The 27,937-nt window shown below is 47.7% G+C and overlaps 1 protein-coding gene across 1 annotated transcript in view; it reads left to right on the top strand.

Annotated features, from left to right (window-relative positions):
• Positions 1–3,847: 3,847 nt before the first annotated feature.
• HSD3B7 (hydroxy-delta-5-steroid dehydrogenase, 3 beta- and steroid delta-isomerase 7) overlaps positions 3,848–27,937 on the top strand; it is a 53,389-nt gene continuing 29,299 nt past the window's right edge. Inside the window, exon 1 of the mRNA XM_079950289.1 lies at positions 3,848–3,970. The gene's annotated coding sequence lies outside the window, so the exon portion shown is untranslated. The remainder of the gene's footprint in view (positions 3,971–27,937) is intronic.

Genomic DNA, 27,937 nt, shown 5'->3' with positions numbered 1-27,937 from the left:
TTCCCCATCCCTTTAATAAAGCCTCGTGGTTAATTTCAACTCAGTTGCCTCCATGCTCTTATGAAGCTACCTCTACAGGGTTAACGGAGTGCTCGCTTGGCTGCCTGAGATCCTGGGCAGAAGGTCAAATTTCTCCTGCAAGCACCTAGACTCTGTTCGCACCAAGGAATTGGCTGACGGGTTCAGCAAGCTCTTTCTGCTGCGTTCCGTCTAGCCACGTGAAGCCTTCATTTAAGCTGCTCTTTCTCTTTGGCGATCACTCGTAGCCGAGTAAGATGGTCTTCCATGAACACAGTCTTAACAGTGAGTCTGTAAGTGACTGTGGAGACCAGTTCTGGATCCACACGTCCTTCCACAATGGGGACATAGGTTTCTGGATGGGAGTTGATCATGGTGAGGGTTTGCCAAGCGTGCCTTCCTCTTAGCACATTTCTCCCTTTCGTCCTGAGTTTGAGCATCTTCAGAGCCCACGACACCTTTGGTCAAGGCTGTTCTCCAGCTGGAGTGTTCACAGGCCAGTGTTTCCCAGTTGTCAGTGTTTATACTACATTGTTTTTAGATTTGCCTTGAGAGTATTTGAACCTCTTTTCTTGACTACCAGCATTACACTTTCCATTTTTAAGTTCGGAATAGAGTACAGTGGCACCTCAGGTTACATACGCTTCAGGTTACAGATTCTGCTAACCCAGAAATAGTACCTCGGGTTAAGAACTTTGCTTCAGGATGAGAACAGAAATTGTGCTCCAGTGGCGCGGCGGCAGCGGGAGGCCCCATTAGCTAACGTGGTGCTTCAGGTTAAGAACAGTTTCAGGTTGAGAAAGGACCTCCGGAACAAATTAAGTTCTTAACCCCGGGGACCACTGTACTTGCTTTGGAAGATGATAATCAGGCATCCGTACAACCTAACCAGTCCAACAAAGTTGATGTTGAAGAGTCATTGCTTCAACACTGGTGATCTTTGCTTCTTCCAGTACACTGATATTAATTCGCCTGTCTTCCCAAGTGATGTCAAGGATGGACCAGCCTTCGAACCTGTTTTGAATGCATAAAAGCAGCTTTGCTACCAGCGACTGCACCTCCAAGTTCTTTGCCGCCAAGTCAGTGCAGGCTCCCATCAGGCTCCCACCTTGGTTGCCCTGGCTGATGACATTTGTCAAGAGAGAGAAGCGAGGGGTGTGTGACTGTGCGCCTTCTCAGCGACTTCCTGTACGTTTGGCCACAGTTATCCTCCTGGAGAGGCCCTGGGAGGTGGGGGTTGGGGGCCACCGCACTTCAGTGGTTCTGCTCCTACCTCCAGGTCCCGTTCATCGCCATGGGAGCTTCCTTGTGGTGTTCCACAGGGGTCCATCATATCCCTCATGATGCTTAACCTCTCTCTGAAGCCATTGGGAACTGTTGTTGGGAGATTTGGAGCGAAGGGTCACCGACACCCAGCTCTATCTCTCTCTGTTCCATATGAATTGGGAGAGGCTACAACAGCGGCAAGAGTCTTGTTAGCTCAAGAATGGAAGAATGAGGAAACCCCAACAAAAGAACAGTGGCAAGAAAAACTGACGAGCTATGCGGAACTGGCTAAATGGACATATAAGCTGCGTGACAAGGACAACCGTGACTTCAAGGAAGAATGGGAACTTTTTACCAATTACCTAAAAGGACAACAAAATGATCGGGACTCCTTGGTAGGTTTTGAATAAACATCTGCAAATTTATTAGTTGAACACATGATAGATAAGGCAAGGATATGTACAATTTTATAACATGCAGAGAACAATACAGTATGCACAAAGAAATCCGAGAGGGGAGTTGAAGTCCTTGGTGGGGGGGGGGAGAAAGGGGGAAAATAATGTAATTGATTATTTGGATTGATAATTTGTTATGTTGAAATTGTTTAATAAAAATATTTTTTTAATATTTAATATTTTATTGTTAGCTGCTCTGAGCCTGGCTTCGGCTGGGGAGGGTGGGATATAAATAAATTATTATTATTATTATTATTATTAAAAATGAATTGGGAGAGGCAGTTGACATGCTAGTTATAGAGTCCGGGAGATGGGAAGACGACCTTTTCGGGACGACCTTCTGCTGCCCTGGAGGGAGCAAGCCTGCAGCTTGGGTGCATTAGCTCTGACTGGCAGCCTTGGTGGTGAGGACTGTCTGTTTCCAGCTACATCAGGTTTGCCAGCTTACAGCCAGCCCCTTTTGGGCACACATGGTTTGGCCACAGTATCCCTCGCACCGGCTGGATTACCGTAATGCCTTCTGCATGGGTCTGCCCTTGAAGACAGCTCAGAAGCTTCAGCTGGTCTAAATGCACTGCCCAGATTACCGGCTGGGGTTTTTGATGCATTAAAACAACTGTGCTGGCTGCCAGTTCATTTCAGGGCCCAATTCAAGGTGCTCACATTATTTGTATTTGTTTAAAAAACAATTTTTAAAATTGGTCGTTGTTTTTTTAAATTAAAAGACTTAGGCCTCAACTATCTGGTTATGTGAGAGAATGCCTCCTTCCCTACAGGCTCTCTCAGGTCTTAAGGCAGGAAAAGGGTGCCCTCTTGGTGAGGTCAGGGGCGTTTGTGGCTGGATGAGGGCATTTTCTCCAGCAGCCTCATCTAAGCCGTGAAATGACATCTCCAAAGAGGGGAGTTTGGCACCTCATTATCCTGGCCTTTGACTCGACTGATGGCTTTTGGACCCACCCTATTCTCTTGCAACTGCAATTTGTTTTGGTTCCTTAATCAATTTTTTATTCCAAGCTGTGACATAAAAGACAATAAAAGCCAAACAAATCTGGGGGGGGGGGGAGCAGGTAAGCCCCACCCTGCGTAATTGATCGCAAGACAAAGCACCCTCCCATTTGAATGGCAATGCTTGGGGGAGTGCCCCCCTCAAATATTTTATGGGGGTGCAGGAGTGCCAGCTTGGCGCCGCCACCATGGGTGCCCGGGGCCGTGGGTGCCATGCAGCGTGTATGGCCCTGGCACTGAAATTTGTGGGTGTCCAGCCCCTTCATGGGGAATTTTGTGGGTGTTCGATCACCCAGGGTCCCAGGGAGTTGGCACCTATGCGGGAGGACGAAGGGAGTTGGCTCTATAAACCGATACACCCCGACTACTAATAAATACGTATCTATTTGTGGGAGGCAATGACCAACCTAGACAGCATCTTAAAAAACAGAGACATCACCTTGCCAACAAAGGTCTGTATAGTTAAAGCTATGGTTTTGCCAGTAGTGATGTATGGAAGTGAGAGCTGGACCATCAAGAAGGCTGATCGCGGAAGAATTGATGCTTTTGAGTTATGGTGCTGGAGGAAACTCTTGAGAGTCCCATGGACTGCGAGAAGATCAAACCTCTCCATTCTGAAGGAAATCAGCCCTGAGTGCTCACTGGAAGGACAGATCGTGAAGCTGAGCCTCCAATACTCTGGCCACCTCATGAGAAGAGAAGACTCCCTGGAAAAGACCCTGATGTTGGGAAAGATGGAGGGCGCAAGGAGAAGGGGACGACAGAGGACGAGATGGCTGGACAGTGTTCTCGAAGCTACCAGCATGAGTTTGACCAAACTGGGGGAGGCAGTGGAAGACAGGAGTGCCTGGCGTGCTCTGGTCCAGGGGGTCATGAAGAGTTGGACACGACTAAACGACTAAACAACAACATTTGTGAGATGGGGTGGGGGAGCTGAACCTGGTTAAGAGCGCTCTTTCTCGTTCGCTTAAACGAAAGCGCAATGCCAACTAAGCTCTACTCCGAGGAGACCCGTGGAAGTGAGTGAGGCTGAGCGAGCGCCGGGTCTCCGGACTACCACAGGCAGGCGCCGACGGGATCCAACCCCTGCTCGGACCTGCGGGGACCCGCCTTCCCGGGGGCGGGGAGCCGCGAGGCGCCGCAGCTACAAAGGCAGCGGCCGCGACGGGGCTCCGAAGGCAGAGAAAGGGACCGGGAAGCGGCTGCGTGGGAGTCTCTGGCACCAGGTGAGGACCCCCGGGGAGACGCGTGGGGGGCGCCTTCCCCAACACACACCCCCACGCCCCACCGCCGTCCAGGCTTTGTGCGCAACTTGCAAAGGGCAGGAGAGAGAGGAAGGAGCCCGTTGAAACTAAGTTCGGGTGCAGGTGGGGAAAAGGAGACGAGGGTGCCCCTGAGCACATGCAGAGTGCATTTGCCGTCGCTCTTCAGCGGCCATAGCTAGTGGGAGCGGGGCTTTCTTTTTTGACGAGCTGCTCCTTCCAAACTAGAGTCTTTGTCTGTCTCTATCTCTTTTTCTCGGGGAGTCTTAAAAGAGAGGATTTTTGGCCGGGGTGGTTTTGGTCCCTTCATCCCTAGCCCGGCTCCTTCGTATCTCCTCCGCACGTTCCTGCTCCCCTGGCAGATCGATATCTCCGCATCACCCGGAAGGTGCCAAGTCAGCCGGTTGTTATTCCGCCAGCTCGGCATAACTCTGCGGAGGGCATGTGAGCTTCGTGCCCGCTGCAAACCGGGCTTACGTCGTCGGGACCTTTCTACAGAGTTGGCACCCTGCTCTCGGTGACTCTTTAAGCGCGACAAACCCGACAGGCCGAAGCTCAAAAGGTGTGGCTTTGCTCCCTCCCTCGTGCCTTTATATCACACTTCCCAGGAGCTCAAGGTCGAATGCAGGGCTCTCTTAAAAAAATAAAAATAAAATAAAATTCCACAACAACCCTGTGAGGTAGGCTAGGCTGAGCGGCGGTAACTGACCTGAGCTTTATTGACAGCTTGATGTGAATCGCGTTGGTTGTAGATTTGTTTTGCTTTATTAGTTGTTCTGCTGATGCACTGGCACTGCCCACAGGGCATACAGCGCAATGATGGGAGAGATAGAGCTGGGCGTTTGCGGTACGAAAAGCTATGGGGTGTCTTCAGGGTGTTGCAAAATACGGACTGCTTGGCAGCGAAGCAACAGGACCGCCTCCAAACATTTGCAGGTGCAACTGAGCACTGAAAGCGGCATTGCGTACGACTGCCCAGGCAGCATCCTGAACCCAAATCATCGTGAATGTGTGATATAAAGGACACCTGGAAGAAGAGGTCCCTTTGCAAAGCGGATCTTGCTGGAAACGTGTGCCTTCCTCTCAGGTGTGTTTGGGGCTGCTTAGGTGGCGCTGTGGGTTAAAGCCTCAGCGCCTAGGGCTTGCCGATCGAAAGGTCGGCGGTTCGAATCCCTGCGGCGGGGTGCGCTCCCGCTGCTCGGTCCCAGCGCCTGCCAACCTAGCAGTTCGAAAGCACCTCCGGGTGCAAGTAGATAAATAGGGACCGCTTACCAGCGGGAAGGTAAACGGCGTTTCCGTGTGCGGCTCTGGCTCTGGCTCTGGCCAGAGCAGCGATGTCACGCTGGCCACGTGACCCGGAAGTGTCTCCGGACAGCGCTGGCCCCTGGCCTCTTAAGTGAGATGGGCGCACAACCCCAGAGTCTGTCAAGACTGGCCCGTACGGGCAGGGGTACCTTTACCTTTACCTTAGGATGGAAATAGGCTTTAAGTATTGTGATCACTTAAGTATTGTGGGCTGCCTTGCATGTGAGCCCCAGAAAGCTCTGCGACTGACCACTTGGCGGCTTGACGTGAATCGCTCTACGAAAAATGCTCAATCAGTTCCATCTCTTCACATGTTCTGCGCACTGAGCCCTTTGAAGCGGGAGCTCAGTGTGCCTGGTTTCTCCTGAAAGGGGATTGTGGTTCAACAGCAGCAAAGGCAGACATAATTCTGTGTTCTCCTGTCAAGGACAGAAGGTACGATGTATTGGAACAGCCAGGACACCTGGGTTCTCTGTGGTTGCTGTCTCTAACCCCACCCCCACTCCAATCAGAGCACCTTTAGGTTGCAGGCGTGTCTCCCAAACATTCAGGTTGGTTTCATAGCAAGATTATTATTATTATTTTACTGAGCTCGTAAAGTGGAAAATATGTCTTGGGGATGGCAACTCCCTTCCAGTTGTGTGGTTTTCTGTGTGTGGAATGGTTGGCAGTGCAGGGTGAGGGAAATGCCATTCCTAGTTTGGGGAGGATTCCCTTGGAGGGAATTAGAGGCACTCCTTGAATTTCAGGCCGTCACTTTTATTGGTTGCTGTGTTGGAGCCAGTAAGCCAAAGAAAGAACTGCAGGATGATATTGTGAAGTCTGGAGTAAAATGCCTCGTCTTGCTGGAGCCCCTCTGTTCCGTGAACAGTTCCCTGCTTTGGAGCAATGGGATGAATCCAGGAGGAGAAGTGGGGTTTCTTTTTTCACAGTGTCCCAGTTGCAGTGAGAGGGGAAACCGCACCTGTTGGGTTTCTGCCTGTTTTGCAGGGGGGTTTTAAATTTTAAAAAAGCACAGGAATTTTACCACGAGAGAAAAGCTGGCAACTTTACACATCCTAAAAGATTACTGCAATGCCTTATACGTAGGGTTGCCTCAGAAGACTGTTCAGAAGCTTCAGCTAGGTGCAGAATTCAGCGGCCAGGTTGCTCACTGGAGCAAGACGGTTTGAGCATATTGCACTGATCCTGGTCCAACTGCATTGGCTGCCAATTAGTTTCCGGGCCCAATTTAAAGTGCTGGTTTTGTCCTATGCAGCCTTAAACGGCTCAGGACCACAATACCTCAAGGACTGCCTCTTTCCATATGAACCTACCCAGACCCTCAGATAATCTTCTGAGGTCCTTCTTTGTATGCCTCCTCCTCAAGAGGTCCAGAGGGTGGCAACAGGAGAACGGGGCCTTCTCTGCAGTGGCTCCGCATCCTTTAGGTGCCAGGCAAAAATGTTCCTTTTTAACCAGGCTTTTGGTTGATTTGATGGACATCCTATGCCCTTTTAAGATGTGTTGGGGAGGGGTTATTGGGTTGTTGTTTTTATTTGGTGATGTCTTTTGTGGTTTTAGATTTTGATTTTATCCTGTGAACCTGCGGGTATAGGGCAGTATGTGATGATGATGATGATGATGATGATGAAAGTGATGGAGCAACTTGTGGCACGTGAAAGAGGAGGAGTGTTTGGAAGACATGCATTTGTTGGTTCACATGTTCAGAGATGGTCAGGTGGCCCCGAAAACAGGTTCTGGGACTACCGCAAATCCTGGCTCAAATGAAGTCGTTGGAGGAGGCTGTCTCATACTGAACCCTTGGTCTGATCGAGTGCGGACTCCCTCTAGCAATTGCTGACTTTTACCCACGCCTCGTTTTCACTGAGGCTGGATCCTTTCTCCCTGACATACGAAATTTCTGGGTGCCGGGAATGGTGTGGAGAGAAGCACTGGGCTACTGCCGATTTGGCTCAGTCATTAGAGGATTAGACTCTTGATCGCAGGTGGTGGGTTCGAGTCTCACTTTGGGCAAAAGAGTCCTGCGTTGCGGGGGGTTGGACTAGATGACCCCCGTGGTCCCTTCCAACTTGACGACTCTAAATCTCAGCACCACCACCCTCCCGGCCTTAACACACACAGTTTGAACTGGAGCAGTAGAGATGAAGGTTTTCCCCTTCGGAGGAGAACTAGGCCTTTTTAAAAAAAACTTTCCCCTGCTGCTTAACTGTTAAAAGATCCAGGAATCCCTGCTGGAGCTGTGAGTTGCCTGGAAAAGATGCCCTTGGAAGGGAAAAGCAGACTCTGCGTGTGCTCAGAGGCACTCTTGCTGCAGGGGACAGCTGTGACCCTGCATTCGGCCTACTGACTGTCTTAAATCTGGCCCTTGTGGACTGTAGCCTCTCACGCTTTAAATTTCATGCCTGGGCCTCCCAAATGCATATATATATAATCTGGCGTGCAACCAGGTGCGTGGGAACTCCGTGTCATGTTGAAACTAGGGCCCAGGGCTAAATAGCTGCCTTTTCATTGCTGCCCTTTTTCCCATGGGTGTTACTGGCTTCCCAACCAGCACTTGTGGTCAAATGTGGTTATTAGGGCCGGGCAGATCTGTTGGTTTTGGTTTCTCTCCCTGTGTCTCACTTTCCCAATCTTACATCCAGCTCTCTACCTCATGAAGAAACAGTTCCCTCATGAAAGTTGATCGGCGCTTTGGTTTGAATTCCTCCTAATATACACATTGAATTACTCCCAAATAGAAACATTTTTGCAAAGCACGTTTCCCCTAATGTCGTGCATTTGTGAGTGCTGTTTTCACTGAAATACGCATTTTTTTTTTTTTAAAAAAACCGTTTAGTACCTGCCTTTTGTGCACATTACTCGACTGGAGAACCTCATTGCAAAGGGCGAATTTTGAAGGCTGCGTGTGTTTTGGTTGGTATATTGTTTCGGAAAGTGTGAGTTTACATGTGAACTGGATCTAATTTCTTCCCCATGCCTAGAGGTTACTCCGTGCAAACTGTTTTTTCTTGTAACCAACTCTCACAGATGGGCCCCGTTTTCTGCTGATTCCTTGGGCTGAAGTCTAAGCAATTTCCGCCCTCCCTTCCCCACAGGTGGGCAGAGTTTGCGGCCGAGCAGGGCTCACCTGGGCAGGTGCCACCCACCTGCTTGGGCCGGCCTTTGACCCACCCTCGGCCAGGGAGGACAGTGGCCGGGCTGGTCGGGGGTGGGCCTAAGGCCAAAAGAAAACAGGCTGACTCCATTGTTGAAGCCTCTTTTGCTGTTCTTCCTTCCAGGATCACCCACCCAACCACCCTCCCTCAAATTTATTGGCTCCATAATTTCATCCTAGGTCAGCGGTCTTCAAGTTAATGATTCTTTTCCTTACAGGCTAATATTTTGCATTCCAGGTCAGTGGGTGCTGCTGCGGCCGTAAGATGGTTGATGTATTCAGAACCAGGAAGGAATTTTCCCTGCACTGGCAGGTTTCACCTTCCCTGTAGCATTTTGTCACAACTTTGGTGGTTTTCGGCCTTGGCAAGGTATCCTTTAGTCTAACATCAAGTTGGGGGGGGGGGGGATGCATTCATGCTCCCTCCCCATGCGGCGGCGCTTGCAGGGCCCGTTAAAGGGCAAAAACTGGGAGTCCCTGACCCATGTAGGTCAAACTCCCGGGACGAGGTCGGTGGGAGGGCATGCTGTGTAAGTTTGCGCTTTACAGTCCCCTCTCACTGGACCTCATCTGCCTGCATATCCTCAGCCAGACGGGCTGAGAGGGTTACCTGCCAAGGCCTGTGCCAAGTTCCCCACTTCTGAAGCTCAATAAAGTTGTGGCCAATTTGAATCCATACAGTGGTACCTCAGGATACATACGCTTCAGGTTACATACGCTTCAGGTTACAGACTCCGCTAACCCAGAAATAGTGCTTCAGGTTAAGTACTTTGCTTCAGGATGAGAACAGAAATCGTGCTCCGGCGGCGCAGCAACAGCGGGAGGCCCCATTAGCTAAAGTGGTGCTTCAGGTTAAGAACAGTTTCAGGTTAAGAATGGACCTCCGGAATGAATTAAGTACTTAACCTGAGGTACCACTGTACTCTGGCCTCTTGTTTCATCATTTGGGGTAAAGGGGTAGGCACCACAGACAGGGTTTAGCGCGTGTGCCCGCAAATGCAGCCATAACCCTTTAGGGCTCTGCTGTTGCCAGTTTAAGTTCAGCTTTGCTTGCTTCTGGCGTGCCAGTTCTTCAGGAAAGGAGCTCTTCTTTGATCTGGAGAGGATTTCGCAGCCAGCTGCTCTTCCTATCGCTTGGTGGGGTCAAGGGCTTTGTGTGTGTGGATTTCCTTCCTGCCAAGGCCCCAGGGTGGGAATTGTGGAGTTGAGAGAGCTTCAGCTGGTGCCCAGTGCTGCCACAGACTCTGAATTGTGTTTCAAGCTGCAAGCAGACCACACTGAAAGCATGTCCCCGCCATGACTCCTGGGAACCATAGTTTAAAGGTGCTGGGAATTGTAGTTTTCTGAGAGGTAAACATCAGTTCCCATGGGTTTTTTTTTAAAGGGAGGGAATGTGCTTTAAATCTGCTGGGAATTATAGCTCTGGGAAGGGTAAACTAAAATTCCCAGGATACATTGGAGGCAGAAAAGGTGCTTTAAATTCATAGTGCATATGCAGCCTAATGCAGGAGTGGGCAGAAAATACATCAGGATCTACTTTGTAAATCTTTGGGTGGTTTTGTTATTGGGTCACCAAGGATTTCTGGTAGGGTTCGAGTCAGAAATAACATAGTTCCTCACACCCTGTCCTTAATGCTGGTGCAATTGTTTTACTTGTTTCTGTAGTCGTATAAACTGGTTTTTCTTGTTTTAAATTTTTAAAATTAAATTGTTATATGCATTAGTACAAATTTAGATTACTGTAGAAATCTGATTAAAAACAAGTTTGCCTCGCGGTCTCTTATTTATCACCACTTATGTAAATATTTATGTGACTTATGTAGCTTAAAGTTCATTTCCAGGTAAAGGAAATGCCAAAAACAATGTTTTATTAAAAGTCACTACTTACATGCAGTTTACAGGCTTAAAAACAATTGCATCCACTTGACTGATTTCGATTCCTGACCACAGGCGAACATACAGACTGCAGCAATTTCCCCTTCCTTTTCCGTTCTTATCATAATTCTCAGCCAGTCTGCTAGATGCCTAGCCTAGTAGGACAGAGAAGGAGAGGCAGCTGATCCTTGTCTCCTTTTCTTTCTCCTATTCCAGGGGTGGCCAGCTACCAAGAGACTGTGATCTACTCACAGAGTTAAAAACTGGCAGTGATCTACCCCCTTTTGGGGGGTTCAGGTCAAAGTTGTTGAGCTTTTCTCATGCCCTGTTTTTTTTTGGGGGGGGGGTTCAGGGCAAACTTGAGCTTTTTTTAGGGGAGCCAAAGTTGTTGAGTTTCTTTGGGGGGAGGCGGTGATCTACCAGTGATCTACCACAGACGTCCAGTGATCTACCGGTAGATCACGATCTACCTGTTGGTAGTGCCTGTCCTATTCCTTCATCCCTTGTCTGTGGAGAAGACAATCCCTGTAAGACTCCACCAGCTGTGTTGATGTTTATCTCTTTGAACTATGCTCTGTAAACTAGCTGTATTAGTCTCGACTGGGGTAGCCAATGCTGGTGGCCTCCCCGATATTATTGGACTTACAACTCCCATCTGCGTTAGCCAGCATGACCAATGATCAGGGTTGATGGGAGTTGTAGTCCCACATCACACAGAGAGTGCCACGTTGGCTGTCCATAGGCTCCGTACACAACTTTCTTTCTTTCTTTCTTTCTTTCTTTCTTTCTTTCTTTCTTTCTTTCTGAGAGCCAGTTTGGTGTAGTGGTTAAGAGCGGTAGTATCGTAATCTGGGGCATAGCTGTCAAGTGTCCCTTATTTGAAGGGACAGTCCCTTATTCCAGCGCCATGTCCCGCTGCTGTCCCTTATTGATGGATGTCCCTTAAATGATGCCCCTTAAATGTCAAAGGAAGCAGCTCCTCTCCCTCCCTCCCTGCCAGCCAGGGAGGAGGGAGGCTCCAACTGTGTTGCTTGGCTGTGTTGCTCACCCAATAACAAGTCTAAGAACAACTGGGGGGGGTGGAGCTTGCATGCCTTGTGTGTGGCTAGTTAATGCAAGCTGAGGGGTTTTTTGAATGCTGGACGCCATTTTGTTGCACGTGCTGCTGCAAACTTTGCAGTGCAAAGCCAGGCCGGGGAGCCATCTTAAGTTGAGGCTGCATAGGCCTTGTGGTGCATGTGATACAGATTCTATTCAGTTGAACCTCTGGTTACAAAGTTGGTTGGACAGTGTTCTCGAAGCTACCAGCATGAGTTTGACCAGATTGCAGGAGGACTGGAAGACTAGAGTGCCTGGAACAGGTGAGGCTGCAGGTCCCTTATTTTGGCTGCTGGTCCCTTATTTTCAAATCTGTAAGTTGACAGCTATGATCTGGGGAACCGGGTTCGCGTCTCCGCTCCTCCACATGCAGCTGCTGGGTGACCTTGGGCCAGTCACACTTCTTTGAAGTCTCTCAGCCTCACTCCCCTCACAGAGTGTTTATTGTGGGGGAGGAAGGGAAAGGAGAATGTTAGCCGCTTTGAGACTCCTTCGGGAAGTGATAAAGCAGCATATCAAATCCAAACTCTTCTTTCTTTCTTTCTTTCTTTCTTTCTTTCTTTCTTTCTTTCTTTCTTTCTTTCATTGTGTTTATATCCTGCTTTTTCCTCCAAGGCACCTAGGGTGGCTCACACAGTTAACACGCAGGGAGGGGCTCTATATTCAACCTCCTCCTTTACGGGAGGTGATGGCCAGGCCAGCTAGGAAGGTGTGTGATATTTCCAGGGTCACAGAAATTGCTGCAGGCCCCCTGGGGATGACAAGAGCCTCTTTTGCAACCTCATTGCCAGCCAGTCCCTTCCCCAAAAGAATCTAGCAACTGAAGCAGGTTGTTCTCTTAGAGGCTAGTTCATCCTCTTTTGCATAACAGGAAGGAAGCCACTTATCATCTCAGCAAGGATGTGCTGACCTGGGCCTAGCATCCAAGATACGGGACTTCCTGTCATTGCAAAGCAAGGAAGTAAATCTGGATGTAATGGGAGACAAAGGTGAGCTGGCAACCCAAAATATGGGATGCCGATGGCTTGGCACAGATGCCACAGGAAAGCTGCACACGTGAGGCCGTGCTGATCCCACAATAAACACCTGTCCCCACCCCCAATTCGTGCTTTCTTTCTCACGGGTTGTATGACTGGTTTATCCTTCCTGCGGCACGGAGAAGTCCGTGAAGGATGTAATTCGGCTAATGTAGCTTCTGTTTTAAATCAGCCTCCCACCCCTTTTGTTTCCAGGCAGTGTGCAGCCTTCCTGGATGAACGTTGGCTGGGGGATGTGTGACACTTCTCTCTCCTGTTTGTTGACACTTTGAACATCTGCATCCGAAAAAGGGCTCTGCGTCACTTAAAAAGTGGCATAAAGCATTTGGAAGATGCCTTGATGTGGGATCAGGCTATGAACCTTCCTTAGCTCAGTGCTGTCTGCTAGGGTTGCCCAAATTCCTTTAAAAACAAACCAAAAATCTATGGTAGCTGAGGAACTGAAGGGTTTTGCTTTCCCTTCCCTCCATATCTGTGCAGTAAAGCAGAGGTGGAGGAGCCTGAGGCCTGTGTGGACCTCCAGGCTTCTGTATCTGGCCTGGGGGGCTCTTTCCAGGTCTCATGCAGGCCACTGCCCCCCCCAGCAACACTGCTCACTTCCAGGTCACAACCCTGCAAAGGTAAAATCCATCTTTGTTGCTCCACCCACTTTTGACTCCGGCTCTGTCTACCAAGAGACAGACAGAATAAAATCTGCCTGCCTGTTGTTGACATCCGTCTATCTCGAGACACAATGCAGTGCGCCTCCGGGGGTGAAGTCAAACTGCTGCATTAGTAGTAGGGCCTTTTCAGTACTGGCCCCGACTTGGTGGAACGCTCTGTCACAAGAGACTAGGGCCCTGCGGGACTTGACATCTTTCCGCAGGGCCTGCAAGACAGAGCTGTTCTACCTGGCCTTTGGTTTGGACTCAGTCTGACCCTTATGTTTCCGTTCCCTTATGGCCTTGATTTACTGGCTACTTTTAAAATGAGGCTGTATTTTAAATTGCATTTTAACCTGTATTTTAAATTGGTTTTTTTCTTTTTCTTCTTTTTCTTTTCCCCCTATTATGTTTTTTACTGTGATTTTACTGGTGTTAGCCGCCCTGAGCCCAGCTCTGGCTGGGGAGGGCGGGGTATAAATAAAAGTTATTATTATTATTATTATTATTATTATTATTATTATTTACTGAAGTGACCTCCCCAGGGCACAGGCCTGGGCAGTGTGTATGGGGGACCTGGGCTTCCCAGGGTCTGCCTCAGGTAACAAAAAACCCGTTCTCGGCCTTGTTGATGTGGTCCAGCATGGCTGCAGCAGTTGGCGCAAAGGAGACGTACAAGGTGCCACCCAACCGTCTTAGGAACACCACTCTGGATTTGTGTAGGATTTGCTCCTTAGAAGAAAAGGCTATCAAAGATGTCCCGCAGGGCAGCCCCCTCCCCTTATGAAACAGGGCTGGGAAAGGTCCTCGTGCAGCAAAAGTGTTGCATCTACAGCTCACAAATAGTAACAAGGTAGAACAGAGCGCTGTGGCTTTTTCCTGTAACTTCTAACAGCTTTGCCTGAAATGAGGATTGAGGTGCCTCCTGCTTTTCTCACTTCTGCAGCACTGGTATGTGGCAGAAACAGTATCTTCCTGGAAATTCTCCCTTTTATCCAACCTGCTGGGATTCTGCAGTGGCTTCTGTGCCTCCTCCACCGCTTGCCCTCCTCCTCTGCCCTCGTACAGAACATGCTGATCACTCTCCCCAAGCTCTTTCAACCTTGAACACCCTCCTGCTGGGGTGGCACCAGTTCAAGGCTGAACAAAGCCATAAAGCAATTTGCAGCCTTGATCTTTTTACCTGGAGCAAAAGGCTCGGAAGGGCAACCTCCTCCTCCTCCTCTTCTGATTGCTTTATTGGTGGCCTGCAAAGTCGTTTGTTTATTTGCTAAGCAGGACTTTTGACTCTTGGCATCCCTGCCACTGGCTGAGACCTTTGCACTGGCAGCATTTTTGACCCAGGTTCAGAATCTTGTTCTTTCCCCTTGCAGGTCTCTCTCCCTCTTGCCCTGTGTCAGTTGGAAATTCAGTAGGATGCTGAAAGTCATTCTCTGCCTCCTCCTGGAACACAGCATTTTTTAAAAAATATGCTCCAGAGCTCAGACCTAGAACTAAACCACAGAAAACCAGGCAGCACCCTTCCTCTCTCTAAGCAAGCTCAGACAACCCTGAACTTTCTCCTTACTCTCCTTTAAACTGCAGAAACCTCATCTCCTAGGAATCTTTGGTCTGAATTCCCATCCAGAGCTTATAGGAGCTGGGGGTCTGGGTCTCCAGCTGCCAAAACACTTGGGTTTCTGCTGTCTGGTGCAGAAAAGGCATTGAGCTGAATCAACGCTTGCGTATTCTTAGTCTGCTGACTGTATAAGTAATAGCAACGCCTTTTCACAGCCAAGCTTCGTACACCTGACTTGAACAAGCGGGGGCAAGATTTGATGGGGTTACGTTGCCAAACTTGTGTTGCTGGTGTGTTTGCCCACAATACAAATAGCCTTGCTGAAATTCTTGGAAGCCGCTGTCTAATTATAGGCCATGAATCACCCGGTGTGTGTGATGTATTTCTTTTTAGAAGTCTATTTTCTGCCTTTCATTGTTTTGCCTGCAGTCTTCTGCTGCCTTTGAATGGCTCTGTGTATCGCAGCCAAAGTAAGTTGACTTTTGTGACTAATTAAAGGGTGCTGTGAGCCCAAAGAGCCCAGTCCTGTTGGAGGTAGTGTAGTGGCCTCCAAATTGGATGGCTTCAAAAGAGGATTGGATTAGCCATATTAATTTGTATCCTGCTGAGGGGTTTACACAATTCAAAGTGTTGGTGCTGGCCTTTGAAGCCCTAAACGGCCTCGGCCCAGTATATCTGAAGAAGTGTCTCCACCCCCATCGTTCATCCCGAACACTGAGGTCCAGCGCCGAGGGCCTTCTGGCGGTTCCCTCACTGTGAGAAGCAAAGTTACAGGGAACCAGGCAGAGGGCCTTCTCGGTAGTGGTGCCCGCCCTGTGGAACGCCCTCCCATCAGATGTCAAAGAAATAAACAACTATATTGACTTTTAGAAGACATCTGAAGGCAGCCCTGTTTAGGGAAGTTTTTAGCGTTTGATGTTTTATCATGTTTTTAATATTCTGTTTGGACAGCTATGATCTGGGGAACAACAACAACACACAACAAACAGACAAAGGAAAAATAACGCTGACATAAAAACTCTGCTCATATACTAAGCGAAAGAATGGACAATCTCCCCGATTCTATCCCCCAGAACCTCACAATGTCTCAGTATCTCACACCTGTAGAAAGGACTCTGTGAATTGAAAACAGAGATGTTTTATGTACCCTTAACTATAAACATCCTTTAATTAAACCCCCCTTTTTAAATATATATTATTTTTTAAATAATAATAACAGATTCATAGAGGCTGAGGCTATGAATGGCTTCTAGCGATGATGGCTAGGTTGTTCCTCCGGCCTCTTGAGGCAGTATTCCTCTGAAAACCAGCTGTTGCGAATCACAAGGGCAGAAAGAGTGCTGGAAGTACTCAGAGCTGTATATAATGAAACAGTTCTGCTAGTGCACGGATTTCCATTTGTGCAAGAGAACTTGCACAGCAGAACTTCCTCTCTCTCTCTCTCCATGCAGCCTCCAAATCCGCTCTGGAGGGTCGGGGGAAGACCCAGAACAGATTTAGGCAGCGCATGGGGGAGAAGGAAGGGAAGTTCTGTTGCACAGCCAAAGGTCAGTGTGCGAACAGAACTACTTTGGGGGACACTGCCCTCAGACCAAGGCTGGCACAAGACATTTTGGCACCTGAGGTAAACCACGAAATGCTGCCCGTCCCCCATTGGTCAGGGAAGAAGGGATGAGTGAAGGTCTACAATAGGGGGCTAAAGATCTGCATCAGGAACAAGGGTGGGAGGAGACAAGCAGCACCTTCTATTCTCCCAGAGGCCTCTGTAAAGGGTGGCGTGGGGGATACCAAAGAGGTGGCAGATCTGGCCTCCAAGGAGCTTGCTGCAGATGTTGCTGCCATTGTGTCGGTGGCGGCAGCAGGTGATGCATTCCTCGGAGCCTGGATTTGCTGACCCTGGTGGATCCTGCCGCCCAAGGCAGACACCTCACCTTGCCTCATGGTTGGGCCTGCCTGCCTCAGGCTCTGCTTGTGGGCTGCCCGTAGGCATCTAACTGGCCACTGTAAGAACAGAGCCCTGGCCTAGACGGGCCTTGAGTCTTCTCCAGTAGGACTCCTCTTGCATTTTTTCCTGGTGCAACTCTATTGTCTGGCCACGGATCCTTCCAGTCGGCCAATGATAGCTCAGGGGTAGAGCAGAGGCTTTGCATCAGAAGGCCACAGGTTCAAGATCTCCTTCAAAAACGGCCAGGGTTTGCTGCTCTTCACAAGCTGTAACATCCTCTAGGCAATCCTCTAGGATACAGAATCATAGATACATTAAAGGCAGTCTTCTCAAAGAGCAAGTTACTCTTGGATGCTCTCAAGACGGACTTTTGTCAAGCGTAGGCGCCAAGCGTCCCTCTGGTTTCAATTATGAAAGAAGCGCCTCTGTGAGCAGTCAGAAATGTGGGAATCATGACAGCAGAATGTAGGGCTAGGTCCACCTGATGATGGTTATGGCAGGGATAAGAGCGTCTGGGCAGAGATGGATCTTTCCAAGTGCCAGTAAGCATTTTGGGTGGTCTTGGCAGCACACCCACTACCTGTGCATTGTGGCGCTGCCACCTTTTCCAGAGTCTGACATGGACAAAGCTTTTCTCAGCATGAGGGAGGGGGGTGGGCTGTGTTTGGGCTTTCTCATTATTTAACAGTTCCCTTACTCAATAGTTATTGTTGCCTGTTCCATCAGTTGTCCTGCTTGGCTTCCTCCTTGGCCCTTTTCTCACCCAACCACTCTTTGTGCTGCAGGTCTGCGGAAGTTTCTCATCCCAGCCAAACTCACGTTAGCCTCTTCCTTTGGCAAAACTGGACTGCGGGCATTCCGTGCCTCGTTGCTCTCTGAGCTGCTGGTTCAAGGTTTTGCTGTTGGCCAGCCAAGCTGACAATATTTCATTTGCTCAGCTGATCTGGACTGTGTACATTCTGTGCCTTGTTGCTCTGTGACCTGCTGGCTTGTTGCTGAGGTCCCATCTTATCAGCCAGTCTGTGCCACAAGCAGGTGATGGTGTCCTGTGACCACTGGGGCAATCCTTTTGTGATGTCCCTCAGCCCCAGCCCTTCTGTTGCCGCCTCTTCCTCTTCCTCCACTTTATATCGTATCTCTTTCCCATCCACCATTATCTTTCCAAACTATGCCAAAAATCTATCCGTTCCCTTATCTCCTATCAAGAGACAGCTAACCCCTTCCTCCTTCCTTGTGTCTTTTCTCGTTCCTTGACTACTTCAGTCACGTGATATTTTCTCTGAGCACACCTGCATGTCTCTGGGTCAATGGTGTCATTATTATTTTTTTTGGGGGGGAACTCAGCTCGGCCCTCCAGGAAAAAAAGAAGAATGCTCAGCTGTTATGAGAGGAGGGGGCACTTATGAATGAACAGCTGTGTAGAAACACGAAAGGAAAGGAGATAAGAATCTATTCTGCGCAGGTTGCCTGCTCTTTCAGGGCTCTTAATAGGTTAATGGAACTGGACTGCAGAAGTTCTGCCGTTGGCGGTGACTTCAGGATTGGGTTACAGCAATGCACTCTATGTGCAGCTACCCTTGTGCTTGATAAGGAAGCTGCAGTTATGGAAGAATGCTGAGAGAGACACGGTCACAGGCAGGAGTGGGACTCAGTCAGCTGTATGACTCCGTTGTGTAGAAATCGACGCTAGTTGCCCATTGGCTAATGGGCGAAGTTCAAGGAGTTATAATTTGTTTTTAATGCCCTTAACACAGAGGTTTTCAACCTTTTTGAGTCCACAGCCCCCTTGACCAACTACATTCTTTTTGCGGCACCCCTGTGGGGCTCAGGAGCCCAGTTATGTCAATTATATGGTGTAAACCAGCGAGCTTCTTGGGCTTGCCAGTCGGAAGGTCGGCAGTTTGAATCCCTGCGATGGAGTGAGCTCCCGTTGCTCTGTCCCAGCTCCTGCCAACCTAGCAGTTCAAAAGCATACCAGTGCAAGTAGATAAATAGGTACCGTTGTGGTGGGAAGGTAAACAGTGTTTCCGTGCGCTCTGGTTTCCGTCACGGTGTCCCGTTGTGCCAGAAGTGGTTTAGTTATGCTGGCCACATGACCTGAAAAGCTGTCTGTGGACAAATGCCGGCTCCCTCAGCCTTAAAGCGAGATGAGCACCACACCCCATAGTTGCCTTTGACTGGACTTAACCATCCAGGGGTCCTTTACCTTTTACCCCTTGCCTCTCACCCTTTTTCAAACACCCTTCCTTGTGGAGTGTTTCCTCAGCCTCCTCTCCCCTCTCCTTGGGAGTCCTCTAGGCAGCCGGTCTCTGAGCCCTGCCCACCTGCCCCAAAGATTGGTGCCTCCTCATACTGCCCCACAGGGGCCTGGGAAGCACCCCCTGGCCAGCCACAGAGGCACAATTCGCCTGTGGAGCTTGTAGCCAGGGCTACTGCAATAAACAACTGTGCAAGTCTTTGGGAGGCAGAGACATGAGAGGGCATCAGAGGCCAGTGTTGCCTGCGGCACCATCGTTCAAGGCACCGCAGGGTGCCACAGCATACTGGTTGAAAACCACTGCCTTTACACCTTGAGACCAGTTTGCCTCCAGGCCTACCTTACCCCATAATGTGTCCATTTGACCTTTTCCCTTTGCAGAACCGGCAGTGTTGCAGCTGATGCTTCATAATACTCGTTCTGCATCTGCATCACTCTTTTAGTGTGGCAGCTCCTGACATCAAGCAGGTCCCTTTGCTGTACTCTCTGCTGTGGAACCTGCTTAAAACGTTTTTGTTTAAGCACGCTTGTACAAAAAGCTGCTGTTGACATTCTTTAGAATGTCTTAATTTTTAACTTTTTTTTTTTAAATGAGGGTTTGAATGTTTCATAGTTTTGCAAACCATTTAAACGTTTTCTTACAACCAAGCAGTGTATACATTTTGTAAATAAAAACTCTGTTTTTAGGGCTCATTATTACCTGACTTGTCTCTCCTGGCCCAACCTGAAGATGCTGGGAATTGAACCCAGACTCTTCCGCCTGTGAAGGACGACTTGCTCAGATGGATGGCCTTTGCCATTGTTTTGATGCCGTGGGCGTTCAAACTTTGAATGCCTTCGGAGAAAGCCTTTCTCTATTAGCCTTCACCTCTGCCACAGAATTCTTGGCCATTCTAAGGCACACACAGAATACCTGTGGCACGTGACTGCCTCCCTTTACTTTTGGCCATATTTGCCACTTCTCTGATAATCCCTGATAAGCTTCTGAAAAAGCCCAAGAGTTTTCTCCAATACATGCTTTGAAAACCACAGCTTTTTTTTTAATGGACAGGTTACTGAACAACAAAATGCACTGAAATTTAATTGGGATGGTCCCCGCTTTAAATATATCTTAGTGAACTGCACGAGTTGTAGTCGTTTTCAAAAATACCGTGTGAATTTGCGTAATAGGACAAAGCAATTATTCTAAAGAAGCGGCTTGGGGGAAGCATACTTTGGATTGTATTCAGCTAATTGCCATTCATGAGTAACCTACTTGAATAAATGGGCATATGTTAGTTATGCGTATCAATTTCAATGCGTCTGTTCTGAGTCGAATAACTTTGGATACACCCATTTGCATTTTGTAAGGCGGTGCACACAGAGGCATAATCTCAGAAACGGTATTCCCAGTTCTCTCTCTCTCTCTCTCTCTCTCTCTCTCTCTCTCTCACACACACACAGAGAGAGAGAGAGAGAGAGAGAAATGTTTTTTCCTGACGGAATATTGCTATTTGCAGTTTGCAGAAGTTGGAAGGTGAGAACCCATCTGTGGTCTGGTCTTCCAGAAGTTGTTGGACTTCCAACTCCCATCAGTCCCAGCCAGCAGTACCAGTAGTCAAGGAAGATGGGAACTGTAGTTCAACAGCACCTGGCCACATCCTTGTCTTAAGCGCTCCATACATCAACATAAAAGCTAATCTGTTCACCATTCAGTTGAGAGATCTGTATATGCCGTCTGTTTTCAATTGCTTGATCAGTGAATTGGGACAGCAGTTTCAAGGTTGCGGTGGCGATGCATTTCTGAGATTACCTGAGAATTAGCAGGACTAACTTGAGTGCTGCATAGTTTTTATGTCTGATGTTTTATTATGTTTTTATACCTGTTGGAAGCTGCCCAGAGTGGCTGGGGCAACTCAGCCAAATGGGCAGGGAACAAATAATAATAATAATAATAATTAATAATGGCCACAAGAATCCAAGTCCATCACCAATGTCCTTATATTCTGAGCCTTTTTGAGCTCCTTCAGAAAATGCTGTAACTTGTAGAGGAAGAAACAGTTCCCTGTTTTCTTTTTCCCGTTTCCAGTACTGTATAGACTTCTAAATATGTCAGGCATGTGGAAGGTTAGAAAGAGAAGAAAAGGGAATCTATTTGAGCAGCAGATGAGGATTGGTCATGATTATGTGGTTTGTTTTTTTTCCTATAGAGAAGGGTTATCTGTCATTTTTATTTCTGTACTTAGTGACAGCTTTGTTCGGGTGCTTTATAGAGATAGCAGAAATCTAGAAAGACAGGTGTCTGCCCTGGAGCAAATGTGGGCCATGCAGAATGTGGATTGGTGAAAGAGATAAGAGGTTTAAAGCTAATCAAGCAAAGTAGGGGAGGAAATCCTCTTAAGTATTTATATGTGAACCTGCAATCCTGTGTGTATTTACATGGAAATAAGAATCTCTGTTCAATGGGATCTGCTCCCAAAGTCTGTGTACACAGCATTGCAGTACTTGCAGGGGATGAGAGTGTGGAGGCTGATGCAGAGAATGGCAACATGTGCAAATAATAGGTATCTAAAGTCCATAAATTACCATATAGCAGGCATCCCCAAACTTGGCCCTCCAGATGTTTTGGGACTACAATTCCCATCATCCCTGACCACTGGTCCTGTTAGCTAGGGATGAAGGGAGTTGCAGTCCCAAAACATCTGGAGGGCCGAGTTTGGGGATGCCTGCCATGTAGCATATATTCAACACAAAAAACAGAGACTACCGTATTGTTCGCTCCATAAGACGCACCTAGTTTTTAGAGGGGGAATGCAAGAAAAAAAAATCTTTAAAGGGAGTGCTGAGCAGAGCCTGTATGCATCCCAGGCTCTGCTCAGCACTCCCTTTCACGAGCCGTGTGGAGCGTGTTTGTGGCTCTTGGGGGCTTTTCCCCGAGGAAGTAGAAGGGGCTGCCCTCTGTCCCTTCCCCCACCTCCTGCAAAAGCCAGGAAGAGCTGCGCTCCCTTTAAAGAGCGCGCGGAGCGTGTGTGCGGCTCTTGGGGGCTTTTCCCGCCTGCCTCCCACCTGCATTTGCTCCATAAGACGCACACACATTTCCCCTTACTTTTTAGGAGGGAAAAAGTGTGTCTTATGGAGTGAAAAATACGGTATTTGTTGTTGACAAAGGACAGTTGGACATATAAAGGGCTCCATTACCTTCAGAAGCTTAGGGCCTCATCAAACCTAAATCCGGCCTTGACTATGGCAATTACATACTGCTGGACTAATGAATGTATCCTAGTGGGAACAGAGCACAGGTATAATAAGCATTAATGGAACTGTTGGAGTCTCCCATTATTATTATTTTGCTGACTGCAAAGGTCCAGCACAGAGATGGCAAAGCATCAGATGGATAAACGCAAAGGCCGCTAGGCCAACACCTTTGGTTATGACTTAGGTGGAAGTTGGATTACTTTCCCCAGCAATTAAAAAAATCATAATCTGCATCTGTGCACACAAATGAGCATAGGAAATGTTGCAAATATATTTCTCCTTTAGTCTTTGCTGTGCATTCACTCTTCTTTTTGTGTGGCTATAGTGGGCCCACTGCTTCTTCCTGAGATGTGCACAGAGTTGTACAGTTGTGATGTTGGCAAATTCCTGATCTCCTTTACCTTACTAGTATCAGACTGCTAGCCTGGTTCCCTTTGCAATGTGCCTTATCTGAATAAGAGGTGTGTTAACAGGGAAAGCGAGGGTTTGGTGTTTGAGGACCACGTCTCCCTTGTTTTGAGCATGATTTGAAGGAACTGAGAAAGGTGGGGGAGAATCCAGGTGTTCTGCAAAGGAGTCATTTTTCTGGTATGTTTGGAACAGTTTATAGCAATTAGGGGTGGGGTGGGATTGGAGGATAGAATACTGTTTATATTTTAAAAAAAGAAATGGAATAGACACAATACATTACTGTACAGTAGTTTATCCTTCTTAATGACGCTCTAACACAAATTAAACATAGTGGCATTTTATAAAAATGAATATGATGGGTGGAGTGCTCAAATTTTATAATTATTGCCAAAATTTAAAGCTAAAATGAGAGGGAGAGGGTTGGGGTGGAAGCCACAGCTGGTGACCCCTGGGGTCTCCACCCTTCCTTGTTTGCAGGCCTAAGTGATATGAACGCCCCTAGTTTCTGATCCAAAGCTACACGCAACTGGTGTGAGATAATCTGTTTGTTCAGATGCATCCTTCATTCCGCTGTTTTCTTCATTTATCATTATTTGGTAGCTGATGTGCAATGTGTTGGTGTGCATACAGTTTATGATTTGAGATCTGGGCCAAAGAAGTGTCACTAAGCTGTTGTCCATTTGTCATGGCAAGAATTGAGAAACTCCCTAACAGCGGCAGAGGATTCTCGTAAATAGAAGGGTAGCTGAAAAGATTCCGGGATACTATAGTGCATATGGTGCAATTTATGCAGGTTTCTGGAAGGTGGGGCTGCGGGGGGAGGGGGCTTCTAAGGAATTTGGGGAGTGATAGTGAGAAAGGATTCAGTTTATACATTACTGAAGTGGACAACTTCACCAGAACACCAGTATCTTTTGAAATATCAATAGTGTACTTAAATTTCACCCAGCCCTACAATTTTATGATTCTATGTTTAAGGAAATAGAGTCATCCGTTACCCTATATAAATATGATTTTAAAAACTTCAGAAAGATGTGCTATTCTGTGCAAAGTGATCTCTTATAGTGGAGACATAGCAGGGTGGCAAAGGCTGGCAAAGAGACCCATCCAAAATGCTTCCAAGATTGAGGAACCAGAGACGTCACAATTTCTGAGGTGGCAGAAAGGGAGGCAAACATTCAGGCTACAGGTGGTGGATTTGCTTTTCAGAGTCTCCCTGCTAGTGGGGAAAATAAAATCAAGTAACTATAAGCTCCTGAGAGGGAGTCCAGCCCTATTCCCTATATTTGCTAGCTTTTCTTTTACGATTTCCCACCCTCTCCCCGCATTTTTAAAAAATGGCATCTCCACCTGAGTTTGGAAGTGGCACAGTCCATTCTGGTAAATGTACAGACAAAGCCTCAAAGCTCTATGGCAACGGGGCTGGCCTTTTCGAGGTGCCCAAATACCCATTGTCTTTCTGTTAATTGGTAACTCTGGCTCTCCCACTGAGGCACTGAGAATGTTTGACCAAGCAGAGGACGGCATGAGGAAAGAGGCAGCCATTGACATGCGACCTCCTCTGGCTGGAGGAAGGATGCCTCTGGGTGAATCGCAAGTGGGGAGAGGGGGCTGTTGCTCTCGGGTCCCCCTTGCCAAGCCTCCCACAGGTATCAGGCTGGCCTGGGTGAAAACAGGATGCTGGACTAGGCAGGGCCAGCCCACCCATTGGGCAAGGTGAGGTGGCTGCCTCAGGTGGCAAGATCCACAGGGGCAGCAGATCATAGCTGTCAACTTACAGATTTGAAAATAAGGGACCAGCAGCCTTGAAAATAAGGGACCAGCAGCCAAAATAAGGGACCTGCAGCCTCACCTGTTCCAGGCACTCCAGTCTTTCTATCCTCCTGCAGTCTGGTCAAACTCATGCTGGCCGCTTCGAGAACACTGTCCAACCAACTTTGTAACCAGAGGTTCAACTGAATAGAATCTGAATCACATGCACCACAAGGCCTATGCAGCCTCAACTTAAGATGGCTCCCCGGCCTGGCTTTGCACTGCAAAGTTTGCAGCAGCACCTGCAACAAAATGGCGTCCAGCATTCAAAAACCCCCTCAGCTTGCATTAACTAGCCACACACAAGGCATGCAAGCTCCACCCCCCAGTTGTTCTTAGACTTCTTATTGGGTGAGCAACACAGCCAAGCAGCACAGTTGGAGCCTCCCTCCTCCCTGGCCGGCAGGCAGGGAGGGAGAGAAGCTGCTTCCTTTGAAATTTAAGGGACATCATTTAAGGGACATTTAAGGGACATCCATCAATAAGGTACAGCAGCGGGACATGGCGCTGGAATAAGGGACTGTCCCTTCAAATAAGGGACACTTGACAGCTATGCAGCAGATTCAGCCCACGAGAAATGCATTGCCCATGGCTGCCACTTCCTTGGCAGCCTCCATCCCAATGCTACCTCTGCTGCAGCTGCATTTTCATTTTATTTTTTACATATTCATTTTATTTTTTACATATCAGTTCCAACAGTCTTACAACACAACTTCTCATCTTATACAATAGTTTAGACTTCCGTCAACACCCCTGATGATTTTCCGTTCTTTATCACTTATTCTTCATTTCTTAATTTCTGTATTACATTTAATTGTCCTTAACTAATAATTCTCTTCATGGTCTTTCTTGCAATATTTCAAATAATCCACCTTACAAAACTTCTTGCAGTCCTACTAGGGTAATCTGTTCATCACAATTACTTTTCAAATAGTTCATATATTTACTCCAGTCTTCTAAGAATCTCTGATCCCGCAGGTTTCTAATCCTTCCTGTTAATTTATCTAATTCATTGGTGTTTGATTCTTACGTGAACCTTCGGGTAAAGTTCCCGACGTAGATCTTCATTGTCTCCTTGTTCCCGATGTAGAACTTCACTGCCCCCCTTTTCCTTGGCCTGAGGAGGACCAAGAGCCATTTTTCGGTTTGCCTCAGGGGCTGAAATATCTCAGGCTGGACCTTTTGCTCTTCTTACATTGCTGTGCTTCTGTGTTGCCCAGGGCATTTTCTCCAAGTTGCAGATGTGCCCACAGGCCCCGAATCACTGTCAACCTCTGTTCTGTTCTGCACCTGCCGACCCCCCATGTTCAAAGTTTAGCTCAAAACATGGGCAGTTAAATATTTGAAGAGCAATTCAGAGTCTCCAAAGGGATCCGTGGCAAAACCTGTATAGCTAGAACAAGGGCAGAACGTATTTGCTCAATGGGTTACCAGTTTACGTGGGCTCCTGCGACTGAAGTGAGCCACTCACTTTCTTGGAACGTGAGTAGGCAGATGCAGCCTATTAATCTCTTGTGTGCTATTACATTCATTATATTGTTGCTGCATTAACTATGTTGTAAACCGCGCTGTGGTCTTTTGATAAAGAGCGGCATATCCCAAATAAGTCAACTGCTGCCATCCCACAGATTTGGCTTAGGGGCAGAAGATAGAATCATAGAATCATAGAGTTGGAAGAGACCACAAGGGCCATCGAGTCCAATCCCCTGCCAAGATGTTTAGAGCACACGAAAAAATGTGGCTGGGCCCAGCTGCAGCGGCAAACTAAGGAGTCACCAAAAATCTAGAGGTGGCAGACAGATGGATAGATACAGGTTGAATTGATCTGCTTTCTCCTCCTCTAATGTGCATTTAGAGGGGGGAATAAATATTATAAACCATTCGTAGCATTGCCCATGGATACAGGGGTAGGGCTTGCGTACTAATGACCAAGGTGGAGTGAAATGACTTAACAGAAATGAAACAAATAGCGTTCCCGTGAATTGCTTGTTGACAGAAATGTCCCATTGTTCTGCAGTTCACAAGAAGGCACAACATGTGCGTAAGGGAACATAGGCTTTCTGCTGAAAATCTATTATTAAATAGTGGTGATGCACGGGTGATTTGTTTTCCACCTGGGTGTGAGGAGGAGAGATTATATTGTCTCTTTGGATTGATTATAGAGACAACTCTACAGAGCTCTGAGTAATGCACCTGAATGCCAGTTTCTGGAAACAACAGGAGAGGAAAGTGTCCCTTGGTTCATGTCCTGTTTGATGATTTACCACAGACATTTGGCTGATCCCTGAAAGAACAGGCTGCTGGTTCAGATGGGCCATTGGCCTAGAGAGCATTGTGACTAAGCAGTGTATAAACCTTTCAAAATTAGCAAAATAAAGATGCAACTGTCTCTTCAGGAATAAAAACCAACCCAAGAACCAAGAGGACTCTTTGCGTTACGACCATTGTATCAATATTGGCTTCTGAAAGGGGGCCTTGTTTATAACTTGGCATCTATTAGACAATACACCAGTGTGCGATATCAGGCCTGTAGTTGCTTTTCACGAGAATTAAAAATGTAAAAGTTTAGTTACTACATAGAAATGCCTTAGTAAAAATTATTGCAAGAGCTGCCTAAGTGGAGACCCAACAGAGTGTTCGCAGTTTCTGAAGGTTTAACTAAAAGGTATTTGCAAATCCTGTGGACCGTAGCCAATATGAATTTCACCACAAACCGCTCTAATCAAATGATATATGTTTCATCCCTGCCAGAAATTAAATGGATGGCTGCAGTGCACTCTACGTGGGCCTGCCTTTCCAAAAGAGTTTGGAAATTTTCAGGTGTTTTGAAATGCAGCTGTTGGCCTCATAAGTGTGGCTCGCTGAGAGGAAAGAAAAACTCGCTCCAATATTGTTCCCAACGTCATTGGTTTCCAGTTAACTTTATTCAGAAGGCTTATAGGCTGCTCTCCAGCAACCTCAGTGAAGAATGGTGCTTTAAAAAACACAAATTGCAAAATTCGAAATTTAATACATGGCACACCACAAGGTGCAAAAGCTCTCATCGTATCACTGTAGAAATACAACTGAAATGACCACATCTTGCAGCTTCTTACCACCTGGGGGAAGGGCTGTAGCTTAGTGGTTGAGCATTTGCTTTTGTGCCCAGAAGGTCCTGGGTTCAATTTACGGCATCCCCACGTAGGACTGGGAGACATTTCCTGGCTGAAATGCTGTAGAGCCACTTCTTGTCAGTATAGATGGTCTATCTCAGTGTAAGGTGGCTTCCTGTATCCTTGAGTTGTGCTCCAGCAGAGCCAATGAGTCAGGGATGATGGGAATTGTGGTTGAAACCATTGGGGCAGTGGCACCAGGCTAGGGAAGGCTGACATATTGCTCCCCTGTTTATCCCTGCCAGACCTCCTCCCCATGTGTCCCGGAAGGCCATTTGTCTAAGCCACACTCACTTGCCCTTTATCTGTTGCCCTATCTATCACTGCTACAGGCAGCATCTGAGGAACTCCCTGCCTCTTGATTTCAGACAGGCGTCTTAACTGTACTCTTTTGGATGTGTGCTTATAGCATTTTTGTTTAAGCCAGCCTATTCAAATGTGTATGTGCT

Source organism: Podarcis cretensis, assembly GCF_951804945.1.
Source record: "Podarcis cretensis genome assembly, chromosome: 13".
NCBI lineage: Eukaryota > Metazoa > Chordata > Lepidosauria > Squamata > Lacertidae > Podarcis > Podarcis cretensis.
This window is presented reverse-complemented; position numbering and strand designations above follow the sequence as displayed.